Source organism: Phascolarctos cinereus, unplaced genomic scaffold (genome assembly GCF_003287225.1).
Source record: "Phascolarctos cinereus isolate Bilbo 61053 unplaced genomic scaffold, phaCin_HiC Scaffold_9;HRSCAF=440, whole genome shotgun sequence".
Taxonomy (NCBI): domain Eukaryota; kingdom Metazoa; phylum Chordata; class Mammalia; order Diprotodontia; family Phascolarctidae; genus Phascolarctos; species Phascolarctos cinereus.
The window spans coordinates 124894929-124910029 of NW_027556402.1; positions in this window are offsets into that span (position 1 = coordinate 124894929).

Here is a 15101-nt window from a genome sequence, read left to right on the forward strand (position 1 = left end):
TTGAAACAGAGAATACATACAGAAGAAAGGTAAAAGGCTGGAGCAGAATATATTATATTTCAGCTGAAGTAAAAAAAAAAGGCAGGGTTTGCCATCCTAACCTCAGACAAAGCAAAAGCAAAAACAGATCTAATTTAAAAAGATAAGGAAGGAGACTATATCTTGTTAAAAGGTACCATAAACAATGAAATAATAACAATGCTAAACACATATGCACCAAGTGGTATAGCATCCAAATTTTTAGTGAGTTTACAGGAGTAAAGGAGTTATAAGAAGAAATAGACAGTAAAACTATACTCTTGGGAGACCTCAACTTCCCCCTCTTAGAATGAGAGAACTCTAACCGAAAAATACACAAGAAAGAAGCTAAAGACATACGTGGAATTTTAAAAAAAAATTGCTATGGTGGACCTCTGGAGAAAATTGAATATACTTTTTTTCTCAGCGGTACATGACACCTACACAAAAATTTACCATGTATTAGGGCATAAAATCCTTACAATCAAATGCAGAAAGGCAAAAGTATTAAATGTAACCTTTTCAGATCATGATGCGATAAAAATTATCTGTAATAATGGGCCAAGGAAAGATTGGCTAAAAACTATTTGGAAACTAAATAATCTAATCCAAAAGAATGAGTGGCTTAAATAACAAATCATAGAAACAATAACTTCATCAAAGAGAATGACAATAATGAGACAACATGTAGCTTACAGGATGTAGCCAAAATAGTTCTTAGGAGAAATTTTAAATCTCTAAATGATTACACGAATAAAATAGAAAAAGAGGTGATCAAATAAATGGGACTACAACTAAAAAAGCTTAAAAAAGAACAAATTAAAACTATTCATTTAAATACAAAATTAAAAATTCTAAAAATCAAAGGAGAGATTAATTAAATTAATAGTAAGGAAACTAATGAATCAATAAATAAAGCTATTAGTTGGTTTTATGGGGAAAATAATAAAATAGAAAACTGTTGGTTAATTCGGAAGAAAACTAAATTACCAGTATCAAAAATGAAAAGAGTGAAAGGGGTCATGATGGAAAATGCCATCCACATCCAAAGAAAAAACTACAGAATTTGAATGCAGATTGAAGCATACTATTTGCTATTTTTTTTCTTCTTCTATTTAGTTTTGTTTCCTCTTTCTGGTGGTTCCTGCTATTGTTTCTAATTCTTACAACATCACTAATGTGAAAATATGTTTAATATGTTTATGTTTATGTATATGTGTAGCTGATATTAGACTGGGTACCATCTTGGGGAGGGTGGTGGAGAGGAAGAGGGAGAAAATTTTTAAACTCAAAAGCGTATGGAAATATTTGTTTTTTAATCAAAATAAATTAATAAAAAAAATGAAAAGAGTGAAGTCACCACCAATGAAGAGGAAATTAAATCAATAATTAGGAGATAGTTTGCCCAATTATATGACAATGACAATCTTAGAGAAATGGATGCATATTTACAAAAATATGGAAGTTGTGAAGATTAACAGAAGAGGAAATAAAATGCTTAAATAACCCTATTTCAGAAAAAAGAAATTGAAGGAACCATCAATGTACTCCCTAAGAACAAAAAAATTGGCATAGACAGATAGGCTTACAAATGAATTCTAAAAAGCATTTAAAGAACAATTAATGCCAATGCTGTATAAACTATTTCAAAAAGAGGTGGAAAATGACCCCTACCACATTCTTTTTTAATATAAACATAGTCCTGATACCTAAACAAGGAAGTCAAGACCGAGAAAAAAAATTATAGACCAATTTCCCTAATGAATATTTATTTAAAAATTTCAAATAAAATATTTACAGATTACAGCATTTTATCACTAGCCTAATACAATATGATCAGGTAAGATTTATACCAGGAATGAAGGGCTAGTTCAATATTAGGACAACTATCATCATAATTGACCATATCTATAAGAAAACTAACAGAAAACTTATGATTATGTCAACAGATGCAGAAAAAGGTTTAGGCAAAATACAGCACACATTCCTATTAAAAACCCTAGAAAGTCAAAATGGTTCATGATTTAGATATAAAGGTTGATACTGCAAGCAAACTGAGAGAGAAAGGAATAGTTTACCTATCAGACTTATGGATAACAGAAGAATTCATGACCAAACAGGAGATAGAGAACATCACAAAAAGCAAAATGGATAACTTTGATTACATTAAATTGAAAAGTTTTTGCACAAACAAAGCCGATACAACCAAGATTAGAAGGAAAGTAGAAAATTGGGAAAGAAGTTTTACAACCAGTCTCTCTGATAGGGGCTGCATTTCTAAAATATATACAGAATTAAGTCAAATTTATAAGAATGCAAGTCATTCCCCAATTGATAAATGGTCAAAGGATACGAACAGGCAGTTCTCAGGTGAAGAAATTAAAGCTATCTATAGTCATATGAACAAATGCTCTAAATCACTATTGATTAGAAAAATGCAAATTAAAACAACTCTGAGGGATCACCTCACACCTATCAGATTGGCCAACATGACAAAACGGGAAAATGGTAAATATTGGAAAAAACATGTGGGAAAATTGGAACATTAATGCATTGTTGGTGGAGTTTCTGGTGCTTATTCCTATTGGTTCTAATTCTTACTTACAACATCACTAAGGTGAAAATATGTTTAATAGTAATGTATATGTATAGCCTATATCAGATTTCATGCTGTGTAGGGGGGAGAAGTGGGGACGGAGGGGGAGAAAAATTTAAAACTCAAAAGCTTATAGAAGTAATTGTTTATAATTCAAAATAAATTAATTAAAAAAAGAAAAAAACACTAGAGAAAACAGGAATAAATGGAATTTTCCTTAAAATGATAAACAATATCTGTCTAAAACCATCAGCAAACACTATACTCAATGAGGATAAGCTAGAAGCTTTCTCATTAAGATGAGAAATAAAACAAGGCCACTCATTATCACCACTATTATTCCATATTGTGCTAGAAATGTTAACTGTTGCAATAAGAGAAGAAAAATAAATTGAAGGAATTAGAATAGGCAATGAAGAAACAAAGGTATCACTCCTTGCAGATGATATGGTGATATCCTTAGAGAATCTTATAGAATCAACAAAAACTTACTTGAAATAATTAACAACTTTGGCAAAGTCATACGATATAAAATAAATTTACATAAACCATCAGCATTTCTATATATTACCAACAAAGTTCAGCAGAAAAAGATGGAAAGAAAAATTCCATTTAAAAGAACGGTAGACAACATAAAATATTTGGGAGTCTACCTGCCAAGACAAACCCAGGAACTATATGGACACAATTACAAAGTACTTTTCACATAAATAAAGTCAGATCGGAACAATTGGAAGATTATCAATTTCTCATGGTTAGGCTGAGCTAATATAATACAAATGACAAATCTACCTAAACAATTTACTTATTGAGTGCCATACAAATTGAAATACCAAGAAGTACTTTACAGATCTAGAAAAAATAATAACAAAATTCATCTGGAAGAACAAAAGATCAAGAATATCATGGGAAATAATGAAAAGAAAATTCAGAGGAAGGTAGAATATCTCTGCCAGCTCTAAAACTATACTAAAAACTGGCAATCATCAAACTATTTGGTACTGGCTAAGAAGGAGAGTGGTGGATTAGTGGAATAGATTAGGTACACAAGACACAGTAGTCAATGACTATTGTCATCTACTGCATGATACATCCAAAGACTCCAGCTTCTAGAATAAGAATTTACTATTTGACAAAAACTTATTGGAAAACTCAAAAACAGTACAGCAGAAACTATACATAGAACAACATCTCATACCCTACACCAAAATAAGGTCAAAATGGGTACATGATTTAAACATAAGGGATGATACCATTAGCAAATTAGGAGAGCAAGAAATAGTTTACCTATCAGATCTATGGAGAAGGGAAGAATTATCATCAAACAAGAGATAAAAAACATTATGAAACACAATATGGATAATTTTGATTACATTAAATTTAAAAACACGCAAGCACAAAACCAATGCAATACAGATTAGAAGGAAAGCAGAAAGCTGGTAAAGAATTTTTATAGCCAGTGTTTCAGATAAAGACCTCTTTTCTCAATACACACACACACACACACACACACACACACACACACACACACACACACACATATATATATGACTGAGTCAAATCTATAAGAATACTAGTCATTCCCCAAATGATCAACGGTCAAAGGATATGAGCAGGCAGCTCTCAGATGAACAAATTAAAACTATCTATAGTCATATGAACAAATGCTATAAATCACTATTGATTAGAGAAATGCAAATTAAAACAACTCTGAGGGATCACCTCACACCTATCAGATTGGCTAATATGAAAGAAAAGGAAAATGCTAAATGTTGGAAAAGATGTGGAAAAATCGGTACACTAATCTATTGTTGGTGGAGTTGTAAAGTGATCCAACCATTCTGGAGAGCAATTTGGAACTATGCCCAAAGGGCTATAAAACTGTGCCTACCCTTTGATCCACTGATGCCACTACCAGTTGTTGATCCCAAAGAGATCAGAAAAAGGGGAAAAGGAGTCACATGTACAAATATATTTATAACAGCCTTTTTGTTTTGGCAAAAAATAGGAAATCAAGGAGATGTCCATCAGTTAGGGAGTGATTGAACAAGCTGTGCTATATGAATGTGGTGGAATACTATTGTGATATAAAAAATGATGAACAGGTAGATTTCAGAAAAATCTGAAAATATGTATGAATTGGTTCTGACTTAAGTGAGCAGGACCAAGATAATATTGTACACAGCAACAGCAACATTGTGCGATGATTAGCTATGATGAGCTTAGCTCTTCTCAGCAATACAATGACCCAAGACAATTCTAAAATATATGTGATGGAAAATGCTAACCACTTCCATAGAATGAACTGTGGAGTTTGTGTAGAGATTGAAGCATACTATTGTCATTTTTTCCCCCTTTCTTGTCATTTTCCCCTTTTGTTCTGATTATTCTTTCATAACATGACTAATGTGGAAATACATTTAACATGAATGCACATGTATAGCTTATATCAGACTTCTTGCTGTGTTGGGGAGGAGCGGGAGGAGAAAGGAAGAGAGAAAAATTTGAAACTCAAAATTTTGCAAAAAATGAATGCTGAAAACTATTTTTACATGTATTTGAAAAACTACTATTAAGGGGAAAAAATTATCCAAAAATAGAATGTGTTGCCTTTTGAAGTAGTGGGTTCCTCCTCATTTGGTGTTCTGAGAGGGGAATTCGAAGGTCCCTTATAACTCAGATCTTCTAGAATTACAAATGCATACATTTGAATGTATACATTTTTTCTGATCTGCTATGTATAGTATGTATGTCTACCTATGTGTATACATACATAGTAAATAGACAGGAGGTTCAAGATGCCTTCACTTTCAGAGATGTATGCCCTTTTGCATGGTGTTTTTAAATAAATACCTCGTTTGTGATTATATCCAAAGATATCAGTGTAAAGGTATTGAATATCTTTCCTAAAACAGCAAAAAACAATTTGCTGAATGGTCTGAGAGGAGATATTGGTTCTGTGGAGTATTCATTATTTCACATTCCACTTGTAAACCATAATATTAAAGCTGCAAGTGGTGCCATCTTCAGAAATCTTATATCATTAGTATTACCTGACCAAAATATTGTAGTGGGAATTTCTTCCCCCCGTAGGTGTTGAGATTTTCCAACACTTAGAGATTGGCATCAATACTTTTAAATTTCTGGCCAGTGACCATTACGTTGGTGTTCTCACATTTTTACTTCCTGAAATCTCTGAGGACAAGATACTAAAATGATTCCACTGAAACTATGAATTATATTTTAGATATTGGAAAGACATCTAATTCTCTCTTGCTGTTTTACTGCAGTGCAGAGGAAAATGATGAGTCTGGGGAAAACATAGCTCTTTTTGTAAGTCTACTCCCAACAGTTCATGAAATTCTGAAGATCTAGGTCAGCTGTGGGTCCCTGTAAGGGCTCTTAGGGGACTCAAAGGGAAGCCATGTTTCATCAGAATATTGGTATAGGTGTATTGTTGACCTTCAGAACAATTCTTAGGCTGGACAGAACCTTGACACTGGCATACATTAATACTGACCCATACCATAAAACAGTTTTGAATGAAAGTTTTGAGTTGCAGACAAATGACAGGCATACATTAGCATTTGGATTTTAGGCAGTCATCTTAGCCCTGAATTCATAGCCATTCTGGAGTGAGGAGGGCATGTGATTCTACCAAAATAAAGAAGATAGAATCAATTGTTAACAACTTGTAGACTTTAGGCTGGCTTTTCACCTGAACAAGAATTCATTACAATTCTTTGGATATTTATTAAACTTCTACCAGGCACTGGGGAGACACAATGATAAAAATGGAAAAAATATCTGCCTTTGTGAATAATCTACTGCTATCCCTCATATTTTTATGTTAAATTTCATTTCAGTTTTTAAATGCACAAAATTAAGTACATGTGATTACGAAAGAGGCCAATTCCATTGAAATAGTTATCAAAATAAGGAAGAAAGGAGGGAGGGAGGAAGGAAGGAAGGAAGCAAGCAAGCAAGGAGGAAAGGAAGGAAGGAAGGAAAGAAGGAAGGAAGGAAGGAAGGAAGGACTGACCTGGGTTTGGATTCTGATTCTGACAATTATTAGTTGTTTGACCAACCTCTCTGATGTTTAGTTTTTGCAAAATAGTGATAATAATACTTAAAGAAACTACTTCACAGGATTGTCGTGTAGTTCCTTAAGATAACATATGCCACTTTGCAAAATTGTATAAATGCCAGTTTTTGTAGTAGTAGTAGTAGTTGATGCTGTTATTATAGTATATAATAGTAAAAATAACATCAAAATGAAAAAAGTGACTGATTTAAATCTGTGTGCAAATTCAGGTTTTGTCATTTATTACCCATGTGACATTTGGAGTTATTTATTTGCCCTGAATTGTAAACTGAGAAAGTGAGACTACATGACTTGAGAAGTCAGCACCTTCCAATTCTAAGTGCATGATCCTATGAATAAGTCAATGAAAAGTACTCCAAAATAACTTCTGAAAATATCCAGCTCTGCCCCACTCTTTGCCTTGGCAAATGGGGGGTGAGGGGAAGTAGAGAGCACTGCCGTTCTGGCTATCAGAAGGGAAATTCTAATTGGCTAAGTTTATTCCTTTGTGTAGACACTAAATGCCAGATAAAACAAAAGCGGCAGCTTGTAGATATTCCAAATTGGCTATGGAATAGCAGTGTATTTGTTCCCCTAAACTTTGTTCTCAAAAGGCAGGGAGCCATTCCTTTGATCTAAATATTGACATAGGTTCTTCCATTATGCACATATCTATGTCCTTATTAAGTCCTTGTCTAGTCGAGTATTTACTAAAATAGAACAATGAAGTAGGAATAAATCTAAGGAATCTTGCCCAGTTGCTGAAATATTTGACATTAGGTAAGGGACTATGCTAAGCTTCTAGGAAATACTCCTAATGTGTATAAGAAAATTGTCAATTTTTAGAGGAAAGCAAATAGAATGCTGTTGACCTTGTTCCTCACTCTCTTTGGTAGAAAAAAAATTCAGGTTAATAGAAGGGAAAAAATATGAAAAAAAAGCAAATTCTATCATGTATGTGCATACATGATCTTTTTTTAATCTCACTTGGAGGAGAGGGCTTGTCTGGACCTTCAATTTTATTGGTGTAGAGATATCCCAAAGGAAAAACTTCCTTTCCTAAGGCAGATCAGCACCTGTTCTGTAACATTCTTAAAGTACTGTCAGAATTACAAAACCAGTGTGTGTTTGAGATCAGATTTAAAAACAAACTTTCCAGACATTTAGTTAGGTGGCACGGTGAATAAAATACCAGCTTTTGAGTCAGGAAGTCATGAGTTCAAATCCTATTTCAGATACTTACTGGCTATGTGACCAGGAGTAAGTATGCTTCAATTTCCCCATCACCTTCAGTTTGATGGCATAGTGGATAAAGTGCCAAACCTGAAATCAGAAAGGCTCATTTTCCTGAGTTTGATTCTGGCCTCAGACATTTACTAGCTATGTGACCCTGGGCAAATCACTTAACCCTGTTTGCCTCAGTTTACTCATCTGTAAAATGACCTGGAGAAGGAAATGGCAAACAACTCCAGTATCTCTGCAAGAAAACCCCAAATAAGGCCAAAAGGAGTTGGACCTGAAAGAACAACGACAACAAAAATGGAGATGATTGTGCCAGATTGCACAATGGACAGAGTGCTGGGCCTGGAGTCAGGAAGATCTGAATTCAAATCTGACCTTAGACACCTAATAATTATTTGACCCCAAGTAAGTCACTTAACCCTGTTTGTCACAGATACTTCATTTGTAAATTGAGCTAGAGAAGGAAAAAAGAAAAACCACTCCAAGATCTTTAACACAAAAACTCCAAAATATATCAAAAAGAATTGGACACAACTGAAATGGCTAAACAACAATAACAATAGCACCTAGTTCCCAGGCTTTTTTAAGGATAAAATGAAGTAATCTTTGTAAAGGACTTTGAAAACCTTAAAGCACTCTATAAATGATAGCTAGTATTATTATTAGACGAACATCTCTACGTATCAAGAGGAAGCATCATTGATTAATGCAGCATTTATAATGTACTTGCTACTTGCAGGACACTGTAATAAGTGCTAGATTTCATATGTGGTGTGTATGCACACATGTATATGTATGTGTACAATAAGCATCCATACCTATTCCTGTAAATTCATATATGCATTTACAAACATGTGTACATAGCATTTGTAAGTGGGGGGTAATTTATTTTTGGTTTAAATAACTACAGTTATACTTCAAAACTTAATTAGATTCATGATCTTATCCATACGCAAACTGCTTCCAACATCACAGATTGCAATCTCTCCATTTCTTATCATTCTATGACATCCTTATCTATCCCCTCCACATACACTCCTTGAAAGATATTTCCCCAATGATTTTTGACATTCTGAGTAATTATTTAGTACTCATCCTATGTGCTTTTTATCAACTGCTATTGTCATCTCCTTTTTTTATCACACAAATATGTGATTTATTAGATAATTTCTTCTATATTATTTGCTGTAGGCAAGCCATCACTGGTGATATGTTGCAGCCTAATTGCACCTACCATATATCTGTCCACGGTTAATGTGGTAACCATCAACTTAGTTGCATGATTCTTAACCAAAAAGCATTGCACAGAATAATATTTGGGGAAAACTGTCTTGTGTCAGTGGGGAGATTGAAATAGTTGAGAGTTTTACACAATTTTCCAAATGCCATCCAGACAACTATCTTCCTCATGTTCAACAATGACTGAAATGATAGAGATTGTCCATCCATTTCTTCTTCTTTTGTCTTTCTGGGTGGATTGTTAGAGCCAGTCTCTTTTGTTGAGTCATTATAGACTTCATGGAGGATAGTCTGTAACATTGGAGATAGAGGGAACTTGATGTGATCATTATAATGTCACATACCAAGAAGAGTGTCTGGAACACTGTACTATCTGTTAGGAATCCCTTTTCCCTTTCAACTCTACACAGCACATCCTCTAATGCAGAGGTAGAAATGACCTTTGTAAGCATGTCTTCCTGTTTTATCCCCTACCTGATATAAGCAGAGGATCTTTGAATAAAACAGACTCCATGAATGCATCTATTAAGGGATCTCTTATTACCTTAATATAGACATGAAAGATATCTGGCTTGCAAGGCTCTATTTTCCTCTACAAAGTCAAGTTCAAATAAACCCAATTCTTCATTCTGTACCTGCTAGATGCAAAACATTGTATTAGGTACTAGGGATACAAAGATAAAAATAGAAAGTGTTCTGGTTGGCTCAATTTGCCAAACTGCCTTTTTTATGCTAGGCCACTCTGTGGTCTCCCCTCTCTAGCTTTTGACCACCAATGCTCTAAATTTCTATGTCTAGTTCTGGGGACATTAATTAAATCCACACTACCATTTTAACATCTCAATTAATTAATTGAGAAAAGGGGTGGTGGTGGTAGTGACTTGAGATGGCCCAGGGAGGGCTAATATTTTTGCCTTACTTCTTTCACAACCTCCTCCACAAGCACCCTATAGCACAAGAACTATAGCACATCAGACTGAATTCTGATCAGGAAAACCAAGAACAAGTCACAGATAGTCATTTCTCCAGTCCAGGGTAGTTTTTAGAACATAGATAGAGAGGTTTGAAGACACTAGGGTGAGGACTGGTCAAGAAAAGGGTAAAGAGGCACTAGGTGGGTGGCAGTAGAATCAGTGGTGGTGAGAAATTTTTCAGCGCTCAGGGATGGTAAAGGATTTGAATAGCATAGGAGGAAGTGCCTCAGCACAAAGTGATCCCAGGGGACTCCCATACTAGTACTGGGAACAGGAATGGTGCCATCTGGCAGCTCTGTTACCCATTATCCTGCACCAGATCACAATTCCAGGGCAGAGAGGAGTGGCCATGAGGGAACAGGGGGGCTCACATGTGTAAGGAGCAAGAGACGAATTCCAGAAACATAAATGTGTGGCTGTGAGCCTAGGAGTAGAGTGGAATTATTCTATAATTAATTCTACTTATCATCTTTGACACATGACTGATAATGATACCTGTTCCTTGTCACCATTCCACCATTTGCATTGTCTTCTCTTATTAAAAGGTGAGCTCCTTGAGGGCTTTTTGTATTTCAGTCCTTGAAGATTAACACACTATAGAGCACATAGTAAGCCCTTAATCTTTTTTTTTTTATTACCAAAATGAAAATCAAATCCTACATCAATATGTAATCACCCCCAACCTCAGGAAATGCCTCCTCCTACAACCCAGATTTATGGGCATTTTTAGGTTCTACTTAGATATACTACATACCAGATAAAATCAACAAACCCCATGTGGTGGGAGCAATATCCTAAGGCCTAGTCCCATACAGATTAGGCTTGTTTTTCCTTAAGAGGTAAAGAAAAGGTCCTTGAGCTTTAATTGACTCATGGGGTAAGGCTAGGGCCATTGACCAAACTTTCTGATTTCCTGGGCACAAAAGCAGCTAAGACAAGCTCAGATTTAAGACCTCATAGTAGCAATATGATAAACAGCAGCATCAAAAACTAGTATTCACCTGAATCAGGCTCTATCCTCATGGAAAATCCTTTCTTTCCTCTGACTATCCTCACCCTCCTATGACTAAGTAAAATTCTGTTTGTTAACTCATATATCTTCTATGAATATCTCATTTAATTTCAATATTAAACCTAAGGTAGTAAACTAGTCTAATCAGCTCCGTGCTACATGGTGTCTTGTGTATTAAGTACAGTTCTGGGTGGCACAGTTAAAGGTAGAGCATTGAGAAGCTGGAGAGGGTAAGAAGAGGAAGAACAAGATGTTGATGGGACAAGAGATTGTACCACATAAGCACTGGTTGAAGTAACACTCATATAGCCTCAAGGCTTGAAGGCTCTATTAGGTACTACATTTCAGTGTTTTCAGGGGTGTCACTTGGAAGAAGGATGTCATTTGATCTTCTTAGCTCCGAAGACAGAACCAGGAGCAATGTGTGAAAGTTACAGAGAAGCAGCATTAAAATTCATAGTAAGCCAAAGCTTCCTAACAATTTGAGCTGTCCAAAATTGGAAGGGGCTTCCTCAGTGGAGGCCTTCAGGCAGAGGCTAGATGACTTTTTGTCAGGAATATTGCACAGGGGATGTCTGTTAGGGCATAGGTTGGACTACAGGACCTCTGTTGGACCCTTCCCTCTCCCCACGAACTCTAAAATCATAGATTCAAAACTCTACAGCTAGAAGGGACCCCAAAACCAACCAATTCCAACTTCTCGTACTCATTTTACAGATGAGAAGTTAAGGCCCAGGGAGGTTTAAATTGCCTAATATCTCACATGTATGACATATTAGAGGTGGGATTTGAAATCATGTCTGCTAACTCCAGAGTATTGCTCTTTCCACTGTAATATGCTATGTCCCATTTGTGATTTTCCTGTCACAAAAGGTATGGCTTTCCCCTATTCCCTTTCCTTACCCTTCTCCCTTACTCCTGATAAAACCCACTCAATGTCACTTCAGCCAGAGCTAACCTTCTAGGGTATTTCCAACCACCTGTAATCTAGAAAGTCCTACACACACTCACACAGACTTTCCTAAGTTTAGTCTTAGGCACTTAACCTCTGTTTGCCTACATGAGAAGGAAACGGCAAACTATTCCAATATCTTTGTCAAGAAAATCCAGTGGACAGTATAGTCCCCAGGGTCACAAAGAATCAGACATGACTGAATGACTAAAAAATACAAGATTGTAATTTTATCCTCCAATACATGATCTGTTTTGTAGAGGAGGTAGTGAGATATAGTGCAAAGATCATTAACTCTGTAATCTGGGAACCTAGGTTCATATCTAACTTCTGACATTTAACACTTGCATAATCTTGAGCATGTTATTAAACCTCTGAATCTCACCTAAAATGTTGGAGGATTGGACCCTCTATTGAATCTCTAAGGCCTGGTATAGCTCGATCTATAATCCTGGTCTATTTAGAATTTCCCATAGATAATTACAAGGACATCCACATACAAATAGTTTCGTAAAAATTGACTTTGTCTATATACAGACTTAATAAACTCTTATGTACAAGTAGAGCAGAAGGAATCAAGGATTTCTACAAATAGTTAAAAACCTAACCTGTAAATTTTGCATATCATATATAAAGTAGATTGAGAAATGTCCCCTAGGATTTCAGAGCTATTCTATTTCTCCATTTCCCCAAATCACTGAAGCGTTTTACACAGAGCACCAGAAAACATGCCCCAGGATGGTGCCAGGGGAGTAGTGCTTAGGGAACTTTTGAAGAACTGAGAGCCAAATGCAGCAACTTCCAGCTGTCCCTGGAACGCCAAGCAGTCTTCTCTACAATGTGTCTCCTTCCTGTGCAAATGAGTTCCATACCCTCATGAGAATGGACTACAGATGGAAAGCTGAAGAGAAATTGGATCACCCCATTTGAGGTTATATGTTAATAATCTACATTAATGTTAAAGCAGTATAATTGGAGCAAGATGTGGAACAGATCTTTTTTTTTTCCCTTACAGGTAAACTTTTGTATGTGTTTGTGGACAAATTTTTTTTCTTTTTTTTCTTTTTTAAGAAATTTGCTAATATTCAACAAGATGCTACTATTTCATATCAGTTTTGTCAAGTGATTATTCTAACAATGCTGTTTACTACAACAGAGTAATAGTAAAATATAAAACCCATTACTGAAGGCCCATTTAGTTATTACAAGATTTCCTTTCTTGGGGGGATGGGCCAAGAGAGAGCTGTTTCTCTGCTTTTAAAAAAGCTTGAAGATTTCTAACAAAGTTATGAGAATAGTACTTCTAGGCAAAACCTCAAACAATTAAGGATGCCTTTTATGAGTCCATTCTCCTCTCATCCTCCTACTTCCTTGTCTCATTGTATTTGCACTAAAATGTAACATGAATGTCTTTTGGCTTTAGGCTATCTGATATTGTGTCAATCATATTGCAAACTGGTGATGCAATTACAATAATTTAGGGTCATAGGCTCTGGCTAGAGTTTTAGAAGCTTATTTTCATAGGAAAAAAATTACAAGTCATATTATTAAAATTATGAGTTTCATCAAAATATTAAATCTCAAGTACAACAGAATTGGGGGATTTTATTTCATAATGTTCTAAATAAATTATGCACTCATTTCCCTTAGAAACCATGTGTCAGAGTGAACTTTCTTAAAGAGGTCTGAGCACGAACCTTTGTTTTTGCCAGAGAACAAGTAGATTATGCTTGTACTGAAAGTGACTCATCACTAGGCTATATTAATGCACAAGTAAGGGGGCTTAACTCTTGTTTTCAACAGGTACAGAAATTTGTTCTCCGGAAATATATGGGTAAAAGCAAAGAGACATGAAAAGGAGGCATTGCCTAGACAGGGTTGAGTGAGCACATGAGCAAATAAGAAGTGAACAAAATTTGCTTTCATGATATGCTATCTTTGATGATACTCATATTTAAATAATCTTCTATCTTGCTGCTACAGTACATTTAAATCCTGAATTTTGAATCTTTATTTCTATCTTCTTTTGTTCTGTTATGCATTGTTTATGTTGATTCAATTTGATTTAATGAACATTTATTGACAATACTATTCTATGGGTCAGGCATGTTGCTCAGCATTGAGTATATATATTAAAATAAAAAATGAAAGTTTCTGATAATTAAGGAGCTCATATTTTACTCAAGAAAATATAATTAGTTAAACAGATAAAATATAGAAAACACAACTAAAGTATAATTTTATTGCTAAAAATAACTCATGAAATAGGGGATTAGAAATGGATTCCTGTGGGAAGTGCCACCTGAGCTGTACTTGGATGGAAAACATTGACTCAACCAGGCAGTGGAAAGGAAAGGGAGCATCATATACATGGAAGACTGCCTGCCTACCCTAGCAAATAAACAAGCAAATGAAGATATTAGTTTGATTTGCTATTTGAAGGAATGTGAATGAGGTCTCACACTAAGGTAACATAATTAAAATATTTATTGATGGGTATGTGAACTAATTTAGAGGAGACTCAGACAAGATAAGATATATTTATTCCACCTTACTAGGATACCAGGTGTCTGCTTGGGCATGGTTTGAGGAAAATGCGACCCAGGCAACCAGCCTGCACATGTTAGGGAATGTGTAGCTTTATGCTGACAGAGACAAAGAGAACTAGGGCCTCTGAAATGCATCAATCTTGGGCAAGTTAGATAAGGCTAAACTTTGAAGGAGTTAGAATTCATTTGGAATAAAGGGATATACTTAAGTATAGCCAATAGGCACTCTGTTGTATCTGAATATGAACCTTATTCTAGAAATCTAATCATCTTCTATCCCAAAGTTCTCAGCCAAGATCAGCAAGACAGGAGAAACAGTAATTCAAAATTTGTCCATATGGGTAATTTAGAGTGGTTCTTAATTATCCTCATTGATTATTGGATCACTGTGTCTCCAAGAAGTTTTGTTATATACGCTAATCATTAGAGCTGACT